At 33.1% G+C, this 20253-nt stretch overlaps 2 long non-coding RNA genes across 2 annotated transcripts; one reads left to right on the top strand and one right to left on the bottom strand.

Annotated features, from left to right (window-relative positions):
• Positions 1–308: 308 nt before the first annotated feature.
• LOC127718141 (uncharacterized) lies at positions 309–6197 on the bottom strand. The gene is made up of 2 exons (XR_007989581.1): positions 5345–6197; positions 309–705 (listed from the first exon to the last, which is right to left on the bottom strand). It is a non-coding gene; the product is annotated as an uncharacterized LOC127718141 (long non-coding RNA).
• Positions 6198–15413: 9216 nt separating this feature from the next.
• LOC127718142 (uncharacterized) lies at positions 15414–18790 on the top strand. The gene is made up of 2 exons (XR_007989582.1): positions 15414–16895; positions 18064–18790. It is a non-coding gene; the product is annotated as an uncharacterized LOC127718142 (long non-coding RNA).
• Positions 18791–20253: the final 1463 nt, after the last annotated feature.

Below are 20253 nucleotides of genomic sequence, written 5' to 3'. Positions count from 1 at the left end.
TTTTGGATCCCATGGGATAATTGTAGTCCCATGGGATATTTGTTGTCCCATGGGACAAAAAAAATCCCATGGGACTATAATTATCCCATGGGATTTTTAATATCCCATGGGACAAAATAAAATCCTATGATTCAAATTATAAATATACAGTAAATAAATGTGTATGTTACAATGAATTCTGTTTGGTAGTAAATTGTTTTAAGATGAATCTTTTTAGTTGAATATCTTTTTTTTCCTAGGAAATGTTAATGCAATTATATTGTTCTATAACTGTTCAAAACTAAACTTTTAAACAACAAAGCAGATAATGTAAGTATCAATATATGTTTATTTATGAATTCTAGAATACTTTTTTGAAACACAATTTTTTCCCATTTGAAATCAATGAAAACTCTATTAAAAGGCTTAACATACTAGTAGCTTTTTACATAAATCTATTTTTTTTTCAGGATATCCCTCCACCCAAAAAATTAATAGTTTCTTATCATCCAGCATTGTGTGATCGTAATGTATAGTCCACTTTTTTGCCATTCAGCACAGAACATTGTCATTATTGTGGTTTTAATATCTTTAGATATTTAATAGAACTTCAATTCATTGGCTGAGTGATGAAAATAATAACTGATCTGACTTTTGTCTTTGAATTTATTTTGGTCTTGTTTCTGTGTTTTCTCCTTTTATTCTCAGTGATGAATTTCAATCCTTCTGAAAAAGAACCAATAAAATCCGTAGTTATGGATAATAAAAAATTGTTTGCATACATGTAGCAAGAACATATGATTTTCAATAAAAATAGCTATGCGGTATGGATTTTACTGAATGTTGAAGGTTGTCCAGTGTCATCAGTTGCTAACCTCCTACATCCTTTGGTCTCTGATGGAGAGTTGTCAAATTAGCAATATACCACATCTTCCTATTCTAATATTATATAACAATCAATTTATGTATTCTTCTTTATAACATTTGGGTATTTTCCCCAGTTATATATATATAGATCAATGTTAAAACTTTAGGCAATTACAATAAAATTCCATTTTTCACAAGAATTTGCAATATATTATACAGAAAGCCAACAATAGAAACAGCACTTCTTTAAGCTTCTGAAGTTCTGAAAGAGTTCCACTTGTGTTTTATTTCAATTAGAAAATACATTGAACTCTTTGGACATGTTGGAAATTATAACATTGATACAAAAAATTATATTGGGTTTTTTTTCTTATTTTTGTGTTGTTCGGTTGCTGTCTCATTTTTATATATGGTTATACATATATCCTAAATCTTCTTTTTTTATATACTTAATCATTAATACACAATGTAGTAAAAATGGGATATTTTTTATTTTGATAATCTCAAAACATTATTATTCTATCAAATAACTTATTTCCAAGTTCACAAATCACAAATGTGTCAGATATTAATTTTAAGACATGTATAAACATGATCAACAAGCAGTTGACAGGATGTCATGCAAAAATCTCACTAATATTAAACTTTCACAAAAACTCCATACTCAGCGAGTACTATTAAAGTTCTTAGTACAGGACAAATTCCTGGTACAGGACACAATGCCTGGCAAACACTAGCATGTGTCAATGTCTAGTCAATCATGTAATCAGGCTCAAAATCTTAGTTTGGCACTGAATTTAAAAATTCACCACATAATGGACATGTGTATGAAATTCAACTTCATGGCAAGCTATGTACCTTAACCTAAAACTTTAACCTAAGAATGTACTATAATTTGACATGATGTTCAGTGATCCATAAAATCAGGGTAAAAACAGTAAATGTGGTGTTTAATGTATACACAAGAGTGCACACGCTGAAATGTTGCGCCTTCTTTACTAATCATTGATATCATGTTGATAGTCCTAAATATAAAGCTTTACTACAACTATCACATAAACTCAACATGATCCAAGAAAATGAATTCAAGGTCATATAAACCTGACAAAAAATATATGTACACCTTACAATCATTCAAATTACTAAATTCAGTTGACCTACCTGTATTGCTTATAGTTTCTAAAAAGCAGACTTAACCAAGAAAACTAAACATTGACCAATGAACCATGGAAATGAGGTGAAGGTCAGATGAACCATGCCAGGCAGACATGTACAGCTTACAATCCTTCCATACAACACATATAGTTGACCTATTGCTTATAGATTAAGAAAAACAGACCAAAACACAAAAACTTAACACTGAGCAATGAACCGTGAAAATAAGGTCAAGGTCAAATTAAACCTACGGGACTGACATGTACATCATAAAATGTTTCCATACACCAAATATAGTTGACCTATTGCATTTAGTATTAGAAAAAAAGACCAAAACTCAAAATTTAACTTTGACTACTGAACCATGAAAATGAGGTCATGGTCAGATGACACCTGCCAGCTAGACATGTACACCTTACAATCATTCCATACACCAAATATAGTAGACCTATTGCATACAGTATAAGAAAAACAGACCAAAACACAAAAACTTAACTATAACCACTGAACCATGAAAATGAGGTCAAGGTCAGATGACACCTGCCAGTTGGTCATGTACACCTTACAGTCCTTCCATACACCGAATATACTAGACCTATTGCTTATAGTATCTGAGATATGGACTTGACCACCAAAACTTAACCTTAAATATAAAAAAGAAGATGTGGTATGATTGCCAATGAGACAACAACTCTCCACAAGAGACCAAATGACACAGAAATTAACAACTATAGGTCACCGTACGGCCTTCAACAATGAGCAAAGCCCATACCGCACAGTCAGCTATAAAATGCCCCGAAATGACAATGTAAAACAGTTCAAACGAAAAACTAACGGCCTAATTTATGTACAAAAAATTAACTAAAAACAAATATGTAACACATAAACAAACGACAACCACTGAATTACAGGCTCCTGACTTGGGACAGGCACATACATACAGAATGTGGCGGGGTTAAACATGTTAGCGGGATCCAAACCCTCCCCCTATCCTGGGACGGTGGTGTAACAGTACAACATAAGAACGAACAATAAAAAATTGCTCCGCTAGGGCGCAGCTTGATACGACCGCAGAGGTCGAACCCTGAACAGTTGGGGCAAGTATGGACACAACATTCAAGCTTGATACAGCTCTGAATTTGGATTGTGATTAAATATTTGACACAGCATAGGTTTCTGACACAGAATGAATGTGGTCTAAGAACTTAAAAAATTTTAATTTACCTATTCGAACCATATAATTATTATTTGCTTTTATATATAAATCAGAAATAACCAATTTAAAATGGAAAATTTTAAAGAAAAAAAAAGGAAAAAAAAATCCCCCCCCCCCAAATTGTTTGAACCCCCTTATGATTCATCACCCCAAAACTCAATAACAGCCTTCCCTTTGTGGTATGGTACCTTGCAGTACAATTTTAGAGAGATTCATACACTTGAACACAAGTTATTGTCTGGAAACTAGAAAAATGCTTGTTTTTTGGTCCCTTTTTGGCCCCAAATTCCTAAACGATTAGGGCAATTACCCCCAAACTCAAACCCAGCTTTCCCTTTGTGATATGGAACCTTGTAGTACAATTTCATAAAGATCCATACTCTTACACACAAGTTATTGTCCTGAAACTAGAAAAATGCTTGTTTTTTGCCCCTTTTTGGCCCCTAATTCCTAAAATTTAAGGCAATTACCCCCAAAATCAATCCCAGCCTTCCCTTTGTGGTATGGTACCTTGCAGTACAATTTCAGAGAGATCTATACACTTGAACACAAGTTATTGTCTGGAAACTAGAAAAATGCTTATTTTTTGCCCCTTTTTGGCCCCTTTTTCCTAAACGTTTTGGGCAATTACCCCCAAACTCAATTCCAGCTTTCTCTTTGTGATATGGAACCTTGTAGTACAATTTCAGAAAGATCCATACACCTACACACAAGTTATTGTCATGAAACTAGAAAAATGCTTGTTTTTTGCCCCTTTTTTGGCCCCTAATTCCTAAAATTTTGAGGCAATTACCCCCCAAAATCAATCCCAGCATTCCCTTTGTGATATAGGACCTTGTGGTACAATGTCAGAGAGATCCATACACTAACACACAAGTTATGTCTGGAAGTTACAAAAATGCTTATTTTTGGCCCCTTTTTCCTTAACTGTTAGTACCATAACCCCCAAAATCAATCCCAACCTTTCTTTTGTGGTATTGAACCTTATGGTAAAATTTCATAGAGATCCATTCACTTAAACTAAAGTTATAGAGTGCGAAAACCAATGTGTCTTCGGACGACAACGACGCCAACGTCATACCAATACGACCGCAAAATAAAAATCAGTTGAAAGAGGCTTAACTCATCAGATGGATAAAAATACAAATACTACAAATACAAGTGGACGTGGCCGGGTACTTGTACATCCAAACAACAAAAAGACACTCAGTACAGATCTGAGAGTACTCGCAGTTACTGACAGCTAGTTAACAAAGCCACTAACAACTAATAAAAAAAATCATGCATCTAAGACTAAGTTCTTGTTCACTGATCCATGAAATGAGGTCTAGGTCAAGTGAAAACTCTCTGACGAGCATGAGGGCCTTGCAAGGTACGCACATACCAAATATAGTTATCCTATTACTCATAATATGAGAGAAATTAACATTACAAAAAATCTGAACTTTTTTTTCAAGTAGTCACTGAACCATGAAAATGAGGTCAAGGACAATGGACATGTTTCAGACAGAATTCGTACCATGAGGCATCTATATACAAAGTATGAAGCATCCAGGTCTTCCACCTTCTAAAATATAAAGCTTTTAGGAAGTTAGCTAACGCCCACGGGGGGTCTCAACATGGGATTTTGGGTACAGTACAGTTGTGCAGCTGGAATTTAAAAAACACCCCCCATTCATATATTGAATAATTGTGAAATCCCTACCTATACATATATTTCACAGCGAAATCATATCCCATTAAGTGAAGATAGTTGCACAACAAACTGAAAAATTATGACCCATTGATATATTTCCTCGGTAAAATTGCACCCCATTGATATATTTAATGCATCAAAATAGGGACCCATTCCAGCGGCACATATGTATATATCTTAATATAGGAAGAGACCCCCCGTGCTAACGCCACCGCTGTAGCCGCCACCGGATAGCTTTCTGCGACAAAAGTTGCAGGCTCAACAAAAATACATGAACATTTTAAAGTACTAAATTTTGAGTATAAACATGTAAAACCGCAAGTTACTAACTGAAGTTCATGGTGAACTGTAACCAAAAACTTTAAGTGAATAAAATTTAGAGAAAGACAGATGGATGCACAAACACTATCATAACAGAGCATAAAACTTACCAAACAAGATGTTTTACATTTATCCTTCAGAAGCAGGAAAACTGAAGTGTTTCTTTTCTTTCTCTGCCCTCCATGATATAAACTTCAAATTCATTCATGCAAAATATGAAAATCTGCAAAAGTAGGACCTTGTACTGCAGCTTATCCACATTTTGACTTTTGAACTGCTTTGTTCTTTTCATCTTTCTGGCAACCTAAACATAAAAAAAAATGATAAACACATAATTCTGGATTAACTTTGTGTATTTATTTTTGTTGGTACAAACAATTTTTTCCAACTTTAAACTAAATCTGCCTCTGCTTTAAAAAACAACTGAAAACCATGTATTTATCTTAATTGAAAACAATTTCTTGAGTTTTTCTCATTTGTATCACCCTGTTATTATATATAAATTTTATTTTTGTCCCCTTTTAAAAATAGGAATGGTTTAAATTCCTCAATAATCATGATAATTCTAGTCAGTCAATTAAAAATGTATGAATAAATTATTTAACCTGTATACTATTAATATCAATATATTTCATTTTTGATAAAAACTAGGCTCTGTGTTGAAGACCATACCTTGACCTATAATGGTTTACTTTTATAAATTGTGTGACTTGGATGGAGAGTTGTCTCATTGGCACTCATACCACATCTTCCTATATCTACAAACAGATTCTATGGGCGAGCAGACATTATACCCTGGAGGTGGTTTTAAAAACAGCATACGACTTAGATGTACCATAAGCATGGAAAAACAATTCAGCAGTCAGTTTCACAAAAAACTTACAAATAATATTGATAGTAATTAAGTCATGTACAATACAGTATACTTACGATAAATTGTAAGTTTTTTTTTTGTAAAACCGACTCAAGTATACTTTATATAATCAATCTTCAAATGATCTTAGTCGTAAGTATTAAGTATTATTCATCTTTTGGATAATTTGTTGGTTTATTTTATGAATATACATGCAGTGGCAGATCCAGAACTTTTCATAAGGGAGGGCCGGCTCCAGTCATGCTTTAGTGATCCCTATATAATCAACCAAATTTTTCCCAAGAAAGCCCCCCCCCACCCGATCAGCCTATGATATATGTTTATATATCTCTCTGATATGCCATTTCAAATCAAATGTGTATTAAATAAAACTTTACACTAGAAAAGTAATGGATAGTTACTCATTTGGGAAACTTACACGTTCACAGCATGCCGGTGCCTGTGACTGTGTTCAAAGTGGTGGGTTTTCACCCTCGTTGTATTGCGGAATAACGATTTATGCAAATTGAGAAAAACATCATGTCTGTGGTTGATAATAGTGTGTGTGCATTAATTTAATTTTCTATACCTTCTTATTTAATATTTTTCCAATTTTGAGTACTGACGGCAAGTGTTGTAACCAATGTCTTGAGACCAATGTGCTATTTACAAGTGCGATCGAGAAATGCAGGGGAAAGAAACTTATCAATTATGTTTATTCTTAAGACAAAACTGAGCCGCCGTAAAAATGAACCGTGTCGAGGAGGTTACTGACACGTAATAGGGCAGAGACATATTTACACATATGTGTATATATGTCTCTGTAATAGGGTCATCCCTCGAGAACATTAACTAGTACATTGATATTTTACTATGCAGTCAGTATCGCAAAAAAAAAGTATGGATGCAAAACGCTTAGTGGTTTCGGCCTGAGACTACTAATACGTGCACTTTGTCTAAAAAATATCCCGGCAGCGTTAAAGTTGAAGTCAGGATTTTGGGGGGTGGGGTGGGGGGGGGGGGGGGGGGTCTTCTTTTTCTGTGTTCTTTATTTTTTTTTGCTATATTTCTACAAACTTACACTTTTTGCTCATTACTCTCTTCCCTTATATTTTAGCATTTCATTATTCTTTAATCTTTATTGTTTGCCCGTTATTCTCTATTCTGTTAACCCCCATCCATACCCTGTTATGTGGACTTAAGCTTTCGGTAGTTTATTTTATCCTATTTCTGTCTAAATACATTATTTATCACAAAACAAAAACTTACTAAATATTTTTTTATGAAGTCCTCACCAGTTGCGGATCCAAAAAATGTCATAAGGAGGCACTAACTGTCATGCATAAAGAGGGGGCCCGCTTCAGTGATTCTCTAAATAATCAACCAATTTTTTTCCAAAAAAGGGGCGGGCACCCATGCCCTCACCTTAATCCACCTCTAAACCCTTCCCACTTCGTATCCTCGAATTCAAATTCAATATCTCTCTGACTAAAGTAAGTAAGTCACATTTGCTTATATCAGGTTTTTGAATTGAACTGGCGGATAGTTGTTTCATTACCAATCGTACCACATCTCCTTATTTATATATATACGAAAGCTTTATTCATATTTTTTGGTGTATTGATGAATGCGTAAAGATGCAACAATTGTAATACATTTTAAAATACAGCACAAGAGATGCAGATTATATAAAACCAATCTCACTATACAAAGCCTTGATAAAACTTATAAGTCGAAGACATACTGACAAACGCCATGGCAAAAACTTAAAAACGACCAAATGACGTACAACAGTCTATAAAACTTGACTATAGCATTTAAAACACATAAGAAGCACCCAGACAGTCAAACAGAAATTAAAAGAATAAATAATTTGTAAAGATTTTCAACTAGGCCTACAGCTATATTTTCTTATCGTGTAACAGTAGGCTAAACATAGGTTCTGGTATTATGTGATAAGTCATTTTTTCATGCAGACCCAGTTTTATTGATACCTTGAACTTAAAGTGGTTTTTATGCATATCAGCCCAGATTATGTGTGTAATTTTATTGAACAATTCAACAATACACGTTCTAAACGGGTTAAATTCAATTTAAAAATTTACAAATTCAGATCTACTGGCATTCAACACCCAATTACTTACTTGCTGTATATTGCTTACTTTGATTGTATATTGTCAATCCCTCCACATCGTGAATACGCCATGCGAGGTGTTGGATAAGTTTGATACAGGGTGGCGGCTTCGAAGCGTAGAAAAAAATCCAGGTAAATGAAAGTGTAAAATTTTGTTGTTGAAAATTTTAAGTACTAAATTCCTAAATTTGTACTTAACTCCGTTCTACGGGTAACATGGTTGTTTGATATGAAAATAGGATAAAAAGCGTCCGGAAAAATTTATTATCACGTTATAAGTATTCGTAAATGGATATGAAAAAACTTAACAAGGAATAAGTATTGGTAAACGGACAGAAAGTCGCAGGACAAAGGTTTAAATTAATTATTTTACAATTGTTTAAATATATGAGAAAAAGTTCTTGACGAATTGACTTTATTTATAGATAAATGTATTTAGTTGAGGAAATGATTAATTCGCCTTCAAATAGTTTTTTTTTATCAATAACTTATAAAAAGGAGACATTTTTGACAGCATGACTTCAGTTAATTACCAAACCACTTTGGCAGATTGTTTTCTTAACAATCATTGTTCATATTAATATTCAAAAATAAATTTTGTTTACAAGTCCGTTTCCTTTTAAAAATGTTTCAGAAAATACTGAAACGTTTTTAAAATTCAGTTTATTCAAAGAAAAAAATATCCCAAAAATTGAATGACTTTTTACTTGTTACTTTTTGTTGTACGTTCTAAGTGTCAATCCTAGCAAACACAAATTTGGAAAAAAATCGTAATTACAATGTAATTTTATAGAAGGAAAAGGGGGGTAAATGAACAAATTATTACTGTACACTCACATACTTCTAAAAAGATTTGCATATGTAAGCTGTCTATAGATAATGTTAAATTATTTCAGGAGTTTCAATTAATTTAGGAGAAAAAAAAGATTATAAACAGTTTAGTTTTCAACGCCTACTACTAAAAAAAATAGTGATTCTTTTTGTAGATTTGGTACTTCAGTTTCGACTCAAAATTTCCTATTGTAATTGTTAGATGCCAAATATTTAGGAGAAGATTGTATTTGTACTTTATGTAATTGTGGTGATATTGGCGACGCGATTCGTTATATTATAGCAAGGATTTGTAAAAATCCTTGATTATAGAATGTTCGGCAATAGACGAAAGTAGACAAACCCTATTTAAACGGGGTTTTGATCTCCAAGGACGCCACATTTTACATCGAATAAGATCTATATTTGTTAACGTTTTCAAATGAAATAACTTGAATTGAAAATTTCCCGACTATGTGAAGATTTCTTATATTTCTAAATGGCTTCAATTATTACATACAAAACGAAAAATTTATTTAACTTTTTTTGTAAAAACAATATTCATGTATTTTAATAATTTTTCCAAGGAAACGTTTTTTTTTTGTTTTTTTTGCAAAGTTTACTTGTATGTGTTTATAACCATCACCAATCAGTCCTAATTATTAAAGATCAAACGTCGTAATCAAAATGATGATTGGTATTGAATATGATCATCGGTCATGCATGACGTATCCCAAATAACTTCTTTAATGTTGGTTTGATTTTATCAAAACCAAAATTATAATATCAAATATTAAATTATCTATCGAATGTATACCCTCAACGCTCACTAAAACATATATACATGTCCTGAGTGACTTTTTATGTCCTGTCTGCACTCAGGAGGTCCTGAGCGGTTTTTAGACGTACTGTTAATTTATAGGCATATATTTGAAGATGTTCTTAATTATGTACATTATCTATAGGTATACATGTATCCGACAAAAAGACTTTCCAATGAACTTAGTTCTAGTTATCTTCGTTCCTAGTTACAGGCACTTGTCTCAGAAAAAAAATGTCCTATATACTTTTAATGTTATATTAAGCAGGGACTTTCTATACTAAGTTAGTATAGAAAGTCCCTGTATTAAGGTATATAGGAAACAAAATTCTGAGACAAGTGCCTGTGGTCCTAGTGTGAAATAAATCCACTGGGAATTGGCCTTTTTAAACACATCTATATATACGTTTTCTCAAGGGTTTGTACATGTAAAATGAAATTATGTTTACTCAATGCGTAGTTACATAAGTTTATTTGCTACTTTTATCTTCTTTATTTTATATAAATTTTTTTTTTTTTTAATTTTAACATTTTTTTCTTCGAAAGAATTGTAGTGTTGCAATAGGGAATGGACACAGATACTTAACTACATTTAACGAAAAAAAGTTTGTGTAATGTCATCAATCTGTATTACACATAGACAGGATGTTCTCTAGAAAACTATGATATTTCTAATACATTATACACACCCCAGGGTACACGCACTGTCGTAATGGAAAATTACTGCATGCTTTAATTACCTGTAATCAGCCATGCAACAAATCAGTTGACTGACCATGTCATTACAGTTTAAAAAGTTTTTCCTCAGATCAAAACGGAATTTTCATTTTAACTTTAAAATTTAAAACTTTAAAAAGTATACTTTGATATAATTATGACGTAAAAGAATTTTACAATTTAATAATCGGATTTTTCCAAAGATTAAAATACAATTATATTTATTATTCTGGGACTGACAGATATATCACAGGCACTTGTCTCAGAATTTGTTTCCTATATACTTTTATTAAAGTCTATAGGATTTTTTTTTCTGAGACAAGTGCATGTGAGATATATACATGCATAAGTCCCAGGCATATATAATTGTAAATCAAAATGATTTACATAATTACTGGGAAATAATATAATGTTTCAGTTATGTCACAAATTCACATGAATTATTTGATGATGCATGCTGGAATTTCTTATCTAACTGCATGACGGTGACCACAGACATATATATATATATCTGCATTTACTGATTCTATAATTTCTTGAGAAAAAAAATCAGGAGGGAAGTCAGAGGGAAGTGAAACAAACATTTTAAGCTTTCATTAAAAATTGTTGGGAAAACAATAAAATACGACACTGAGTTTTGAAAAAAAAGTTAATGATTGGTCTTAATTTTTTTTTTTTTAATAAAGATAGAAACAATTTTTTGTCCCAAGAATAAAAAACAATGCCCCCTTTTTAGCCAAACCGACACACGCCGATGAATGAAGAATTCCAAGTAGGGTCACAAGGTCACATTTTAAAACTTTTTCAGTCGCCCAGTCTCAAAAAAGCAATTTTGACTGGCATTGTTTTTAGTCGAATTATGTTTTTGCAGGTCAGGTTGCAAAGTGGCAGGTCGGATTTGACATTGTCAAGTTGACAACGGTCCTAAAAAATATCCGAAAAAACGTTGAATCAAACGATATGAACCTACGCAGTTTTATATTATAAGACTGACACACACCAGTGTGCTAACTGTGCTGGGTGAGGTGCTGTAACTTGATATACATGTATCATTAAGTTACAGTACTGTTAGGATTTGCCTGCCTTTTTACAGGGACTTTCTATACTTACTGTTAGTAAAGACTGCCCCTGGCTTGAAAGTATGGTTCTCTGCTCATCAACGGGTGCGTGATAAGCAAATCAAATATCTTGTAGCAGTAAAATACCTCCCGGGGGGGGGGGGGGGGGGGGGAGGGGCACTTCAATACTTAATTGATAGGGGGTGTCGCTGGGGTTCTGTTACCCCACCCTATTCATATAATTTAGATCTTAAAAATGTATACCTTTTCATATATTGCGTGGGTAAAATTGTAACCTTTTCCCATATTGGTTGGTTTTCGTGGGGTGTGTTGGAAAAGTGGAATATTTAAGGCTAAGATTCTGTATGTAATGTTTACTTACGGCGAGACTTTCGGCTGTGAAAAAATGACAGGGCTTTTCATATACAAGTAATTGGAACTTTATCGACCTTATCATATATTTCTGATAGTTTTCCCCACCTATTCCCATATTTTCAAGCTGGGAAAAGTGACCTATTCCAGCGGCACATCCTATCACCTTGTATATACAAGGACGTATTGTGTTAGTTAATCTTATCTAATTCGGGATCAATTTATCGGTTACACTCCCCTAACACCAGTGATTCTTTGTGAACTGACATTCTGAAAAAGGTATACTGTTGACTATCAATTTGCATGATTAGTTACAGATGTCGACTCGGACTACTGCAAAAGACAATAATTCAGTTCACTGATTTAGATTGAATAGTGGTTCGGTTAATCCCCTCTTCCCCAAACAAGTAAGAATTAGGTTACATCTTTTGGTAGTCCAAATAATTATGACGTCTAGCAAGGCTATTTTATTTTTTTATGCCCCCGCCGTAGCGGTGGGGGCATTAAGTTTTACCCTTGTCCGTCTGTACGTACATACGTCCGTACGTCCCAAAATTGGTTTCCGTTCTCTAACTTGAGTCTGCCTCAACCAAATGTAAAAGTAAAAACTTATACACAATGCTTATTACCACAAAACACAGATCAAGTTTGAATTTTGGTGGCGTCACTTTAACTGTTCTAGAGTTATGCCCTTTATAAATGGAAAAATTGCAAAATTTTTAGTTTCCGTTCTCTAACTTAAGTTTGCCTCAACCAAATGTTATAAAACTTATACACAATGCTTATTACCACAAAACACAGATCAAGTTTGAATTTTGGTGACGTCATTTTAACTGTTGTAGAGTTATGCCCCTTTATAAATGGAAAAATTGCAAAATTTTTATTTTCTTCTAAATATCAAGTAATTTTTAAAATTGGAATTATCTTCCTTTGTCCATTATTATAATTGAATCAACTACAATCAATGCTTTATACAATGCAATGTTTAATTTTGACTTCCACTGATAAAACACAGATCAAGTTGAATTTGGGTAGTGTCACTTTAACCATTATTGAGTTATGCCCCTTTATAAATTGAAAGATTGCAAATTTTTAGTTTCCATTCTGTAACTTAAGTTTGCCCCAACCAAACATTATGAAACCTATACCCAATATTCATTACCACAAAACTAAGATCAAGTACAAATTTTTTGTTTCCGTTTTCTAACTTTAGTTTGCCTCAACCAAATGTTATGAAACTTATACACAATGCTTATTACTACATAATACAGATTAAGTACGAAATTTGGTGGCGACACTTTTACCATTCTTGAGTAATGTCCCTTTAAAAACATAAAAATTGCTGAATTTTTCGTTTCTGTTCTCTAACTTTAGTTTGTCTCAACCAAATGTTATAAAACTTATACACAACTGCCGTTCTAGAGTTATGCGTGTTTTCAAATAGAAAAATTGCTGAATTTTTAGTTTCTGTTCTCTACTTAAGTTAGCCTCAACCAAATGTTATGAGACTTACACACAATGCTTATTTCCACAAAACTCAGATCAAGTTCAAATTTGGGTAGCGTCACTTTTACCGTTCTTCAGTTATGTCCCTTTATAATTTTTCTATCTATCTATTATCATATTTCCGCACTCAGTCACAACTTTGACTATTACGTGCCCAGAATAAAGTAAAAATAGCCTTGCAAGACGTCATAATTATTTGGACTAATCTTTTGGCAAATATGGTCGTACCACAGGGGTTTGTTACAATTTGCTGGGTTTTCTATCCTTACGAACCCTGAAAAACTTACCAGGCCAGGTGATAAAAAATCTGTCTCCCCTTTTTATCCCACCAGAAAATCAAAAGGTTGTCTCCTTACACCTACATGACAAAAACATATACAAATATGGTATCATTGCCAATGTGACGGCTCATCAACAGAAACTAAAAAAGTAGAAGTTAACAACTATATAGGTCACCGTACAGATTTCAACAATGGGCTAAAAAGCCAAACTGCGTAATAAGCTACAAAAGGCTAAAATAGATAGACAATATCTGAAAAGGGTAGAAATGTTCAGAATGTTGAAAAAAAAATCTACTGTCCATTTGCATCAAAACTGGCAGCTGACTCATAGGAGTTGTTGCCTTAAATACAGATTTTAACCATTTATTTTTTCTTCATATTTCTTGAATTTGCCTTTTTATCTCGAAAACTGTAATAATTATAGAAACTTAAATCTTATTAAAAAGTTATTGCTTTTCAATGATGATTTTGATCCAGTTTTTGCAAAAACTTGGAAACTTTAAATCTTGGGTAAACTCCTTATATTATACTGCCTGGTCTCGTGGTAGCGTGTTCACCTCACATGCAGAAGGTTGTTTATTTTGAACCCAACCGGGTAAAACCAAAGACTTTAAAGTTGGTATTTGCTGCTTCTCCCCTAAGCACGCAGTATTATTAAGGAGTAAGAGCAAATACTGGTTTGTTCAGAGTCAGAATAATGTGTCAAGGTAAGGTGACATGTCTCTCTGAGAACTAGTGTAAGAGATAAATTGTCTGGTCAGACAAATATAACTAGTATAAAAAGTCCATGGATACAGAATTTACTAATATATTTAGTCCGATATCAGTAATTTATGTCCCCAGACTAATTTTCCTAGTCCATGACATCACTATTCCTAGGTAAAAATGTCCAGTTTTTCTAATACTGTATGCAACATGTCAAGTATATTTGGTGTATGAAAATTTTTAAGGATGTACATGTTAGTCTGGCATGTTTTATTCGACCTTGACCTCATTTGTATGGTTCATTGCTCAATGTTATTTTATTGTTTTTGGGTCAGTTTTTCTATTTTCTTATTTTCAAATTAGCAATAGGTCAACTATATTTGGTGTATGGAATGATTGTAAGGTGCATATGTCTGACTGAGAAGTTTCATCTTACCTTGACTTTATTTTCATAGTACATTCATTGTTTTTTGACATTGGACAATGTTTAGTTTTTGTGGTTTTTTTCGGATACTGTAAGCAAAAACATGAATAAGGCCCCTATATTTGGTGAATGGAATGATTGTGAGATGCACATGTCTGTCTGGCATGTTTTATATGACCTTGACCTCATTTTCATGGTTCATTGGTCAATGAAAAGTTTGCATTGTTTTGTCAGTTTATCATATGCTTTAAGCAACAAGTAAATTATATTTGGCGGATGTAACGATTGTAAGGTGTTCATGTCTGTCTGGCAGATTCATATAACCATGATCGCATTTTATGGTTCTTTGGTCAATGCTAAGTTTTCTTGGTTTTTTATAGGACCGCAAAAAATTGGTATGACGTTGGCGTTGTCGTCGTCCGAAGACATATTGGTTTTTCGCACTCTAAATTTAGTTTAAGGGAATGGATCTCTATGAAATTTTACCAAAAGGACTGATTTTGGGGGTTATGGTACCAACAGTTAAGGAATTAGGGGCCAAAAATAAGCATTTTTGTAACTTCCAGACATAACTTGTGTGTTAGTGTATGGATCTCTCTGACATTGTACCACAAGGTTCCATATCACACAGAGAATGCTGGGATTGATTTTGGGGGTAATTGCCTCAAAATATTAGGAATTAGGGGCCAAAAAAGGGGCAAAAAACAAGCATTTTTCTAGTTTCATGACAATAACTTGTGTGTAAGTGTATGGATCTTTCTGAAATTGTATTACAAGGTTCCATATCACAAAGAGAAAGCTGGAATTGAGTTTGGGGGTAATTGCCCAAAACGTTTAGGAATAAGGGGCCAAAAAGGGGCCAAAAATAAGCATTTTTCTAGTTTCCAGACAATAACTTGTGTTCAAGTCTAAGGATCTCTCTGAAATTGTACTGCAAGGTACCATACCACAAAGGGAAGGCTGGGATTGATTTTGGGGGCAATTGCTTTAAAATTTTTGGAATAAGGGGCCAAAGAAGGGGCAAAAAACAAGAATTTTTCTAGTTTCATGACAATAACTTGTGTGTAAGTGTATGGAACTTTCTGAAATTGTACTACAAGGTTCCATATCACAAAGGGAAAGCTGGTTTGAGTTTGGGGGTAATTGCCCTAAACGTTTAGGAATTTGGGCCAAAAAGGGGCCAAAAAAACAAGCATTTTTCTAGTTTCCAGACAATAACTTGTGTATAAGTGTATGGATCTTTCTGAAATTGTACTGCAAGGTACCATACCACAAAGGGAAGGCTGGGATTGAGTTTGGGGTGATGAATCATAAGGGGGTTCAAAAAATTTTTGGGGGGGGGATTTTTTTCCCCTTTTTTTCCTTTTTTTTTCTTTAAAATTTTCCATTTTAGATTGGTTATTTCTGATTTATATATAAAAGCAAATAATAATGATATGGTTTGAATAGGTAAATTAAAATTTTTTAAGTTCTTAGACCACATTCATTCTGTGTCAGAAACCTATGCTGTGTCAAATATTTAATCACAATCCAAATTCAGTGCTGTATCAAGCTTGAATGTTGTGTCCATACTTGCCCCAACTGTTCAGGGTTCGACCTCTGCGGTCGTATCAAGCTGCGCCCAGGGGAACATTTAATTCATTTTATCAGATATTATAAGCATATGTCTACTTGTTGGTGTATGGAATGACTGCAAGGTGTCATATAAAAATAAGAAGATGTCTGTCTGCCAAGTTTAATATTACTGAGACCTTATTTTCATAGAATATTGATAATATCAAGCAAAAATGATGAGCAAGACAAGATACAAATGATCCAAAATTGTCAGTTGCCTACTCATTATGTAATAGTAGTTATTGTCATCAAATGATAATGTTTACCCTTTTATGTGTAGGGCAAGAACATTAGAGATAAAGGGAAACTATAAACAAAAGAAATTATCAACAAAAATAGATTTACAGACATCAACAAAGCCTAAATGGTAAGTCCACTTCTATAAAAGTTATTGCCCTTGAATAATGATTATTATGAAAATAAGATGTGGTATGATAAATGAGAAAACTATCCACCAGAGTTCAATTAAGTTGATGTAAGCAATGCAATTACTTATTAGAGGCCAATGATGACCTGTAAATAATGACAGGCAAAATATGGCAGGGTTGATATAAAAATAAGAAGCGGTACGATTGCCAATGAGACTTTTCTCCAATAGAGATCAAATGACATTAAATTTAACAAAATTAGTTCACTGTACAGCCTTCGACAATGAGCAAACCCTATACTGCATAGTAATCCATAAAAGGCCATGAAATAACAAATGTAAAACAATTCAATAAGGGCATGGCGTCATTTAAAAAGGGCATGGTTTCTATCCATGCTAAACATGCTTGGGGGAAACACCACAAAGGTGAAAGCCAAGTGCCTGATTTTTGCACAAAACAATAAACAAAAAACAAATATGATATATAGCAACAATTGACAACCACTGAATAATAGACCCCTGACTTGGGACAGACACTTACAAAATGTGGCATGGTTTAACATGTTTGCTGGCGCCAAATCCTCTAATTAAGGACAGTGGTGTAAGTGTCAGTTCAATATAAAAACTATAAAATCAGTTGAAAAGGGTTTTTTTCTGCTCTTGGGTCAGGTTATTTTGATACATTCCCGTTTTCATTCTCAATTTTATTAACTCATTAGAATGCAACAAAGCAGAAAAACAGCTACAAAAAACACAGACCGGATGTGGCTGGAAATTTATTCTTTCCCTTTAACAAAAAAGACTCAACATACAGATCTATTAGTACTCACAGTTACTGACAGCTAATTCAAAGCAAATATCAACTAATAAAATAAACATTTAGTGAGCACCCAACCCACCCCTAACCTGGGACAGTGGTTTTAATAACAGCACAACATTTGAACAAACTGTAAACATTTGTTGCAATTGGCTTAACTCAAAAGACTGCAACAAGGCACAAAAAACAACTAATATGAAAACCATAGACACAAAGCACTGAAATAAGAGTTCTAACAATTTAAAATATTCAAATGAAATTTTTATCAAAATGTACATAAACAAGATAAAATAGCCATTTTATTGCTGTATTTCTCTTCATTTATAATTTTTGAGTTTTGTGTATTTGTAGGTCAGACATCTTGGTTTTCATGATCATCATTCAACAGGTCAATACTGAACAGCAAACTTAAAGTTGATATTTTTCTACATAGTGTGACTTTTTTATTAATTTGAAATGGAATGTGTTTTTTTTTCCTACATAAGAAAGAGGAAATTTCAACATAATGACTATAAACAAAAAGGAGTCATATCATCATGATCATAGATGCTCAAGAACTTAATCATGTAAATGCAACAACGTAATTATCAATTGAAAGAAGGGAGGAATGAAAAAATATATTAGTATTTTGTTGTCCAAATGAACTTGCTTTGTCCACTCATTTAAATCGCTCCATCCAATAAAGATGTACGGAGGAAGATTTTTGAAGAACAGATTGCAAAAATGTTTTGTCTAAGAATTGTAGGAACATTCTAGTGGATGAAATAATTTATTTACTTGACTCTTATATAGTGGACTGAATAATTGTTCATAGCAAGCTGAAACAAGAAAACTAAAAGTTAACAGGAAAAGTGTTTATTTTATAAATTTACAAATATAAATGTAATATTATGAACACCACAAAGGAATAAGATTCAAATCGTTTGCATATTCATGTATTGCAATGGAACTATAACAAAGAAAAATTTACCTCATGAAAAGAGTAAACTATTAACTGTGCTTTGTCAATTTATTCAGTCAGAATATGAAATATTTTTTTCAGTTCTATTTTTCATAATAAAACAAAGAAGACAAAGATTTCAAATCAATATTTTTTTCTTTTATTAAGACGTCATAATTTTATTTCAGTTAAAGGATTTTATTTTTTGACTTTAAATATTATTATATTTCCAAAATAATAATAATCTTTATTGTCATATAAACAAATTAAAAACATGTTTGTGACAAAATGAAAAAAACCAAAATACACTCATATATATAAATTATAAACTTTTTACTACCAAACAGAATTCATTGTAGCATACACATTACTGTATATTTATAATTTGAATTCCATAGGATTTTATTTTGTCCCATGGGATATTGAAAATCCCATGGGATAATTATAGTCCCATGGGATTTTTTTTGTCCCATGGGACAACAAATATCCCATGGGACTACAATTATCCCATGGGATCCAAAAAAATCCTATGGGATTTAACCAAAATCCCATGGGATAATGGTCAATCCCATGGGATTTGCCCTATCCCATGGGATATTGAAAATCCCATGTTTTTCTAAATCAAATTACAAAATATATATAATAATAACAGCAGAAAAGCAATGAAATTATTGAATCCCATGTAATTCCGCACATTTTGGTTATTTACACGACACTGTAGGTCTAAGGAGAGGCGGCGGCGGATTTGCAAATGAGTGTTTTGCAAATTAAAAGTGTCCAGTGTTCACACATGGACCTCTCAAAGAGTTGTTGCAAGGATTCTGAACATGCGGAGAGCTTAACACTCTCTCTACACGAGGCATAGGATTTAATGTCCACATTCTGACCGGACGTGGTTGTGTACTTGCAGATCCCACAAAGACAAATGGACGCCTCACTTTGGCAAAGGTTTAAATGCCGGTCGGAAGAAGACAACCATGACAACATTAATATTCCCCAGTCACCTTTAGGGTGTTGATTCTTTGATACATTTTAGATATTTGTATTATTTTAATTCTACATGTGTTGCTTTTCTTCTTCAATGGAATAAATACAGAGTTGGTTTTTTTCTTCTTCTATAACTTCTTTTGCATGGTTGTGTAAATTTTTTTTTCTTCCAATGAATGCGTTTAAGAATGAACTCATCAAAGATAAAAGGTACAAAGTTCAATAATGAAAAGACTATTTTCACACATCACCATACATGTCCATGTCAAAGGTCAGGAACCTAGCTAGTATGTAATATCGGACTATTCAGGCATAGCAGTTAAAAATATTGATTTTTGAAATACGAATGAAAAAAATATATTAAAATAGCACTATATAAATTGTATGCGTCTGAATTAACCTGCATCAGCAACGTCAAACCAATTATTTTGAAAGCCAAGGATGTACCATTTAAACTGAAAGAGTTGAAGACCAAAAAGGACCTAGAATAATACTCGTACTGTATGATTGTTCATTTTGTAACTGCTTCGGTTTTCTTAAGTAGTTCGATAATCTTGGCAATTTAAGGGTGGGTATGCTGAATTATCTTCTTTATCTTGTTGTAACACCCTTCA

Source organism: Mytilus californianus, unplaced genomic scaffold (assembly GCF_021869535.1).
Source record: "Mytilus californianus isolate M0D057914Y unplaced genomic scaffold, xbMytCali1.0.p SCAF_10, whole genome shotgun sequence".
NCBI lineage: Eukaryota > Metazoa > Mollusca > Bivalvia > Mytilida > Mytilidae > Mytilus > Mytilus californianus.
Note: the sequence above shows the minus strand (reverse complement) of the source record. Positions and strands in the feature narration are given on the sequence as shown.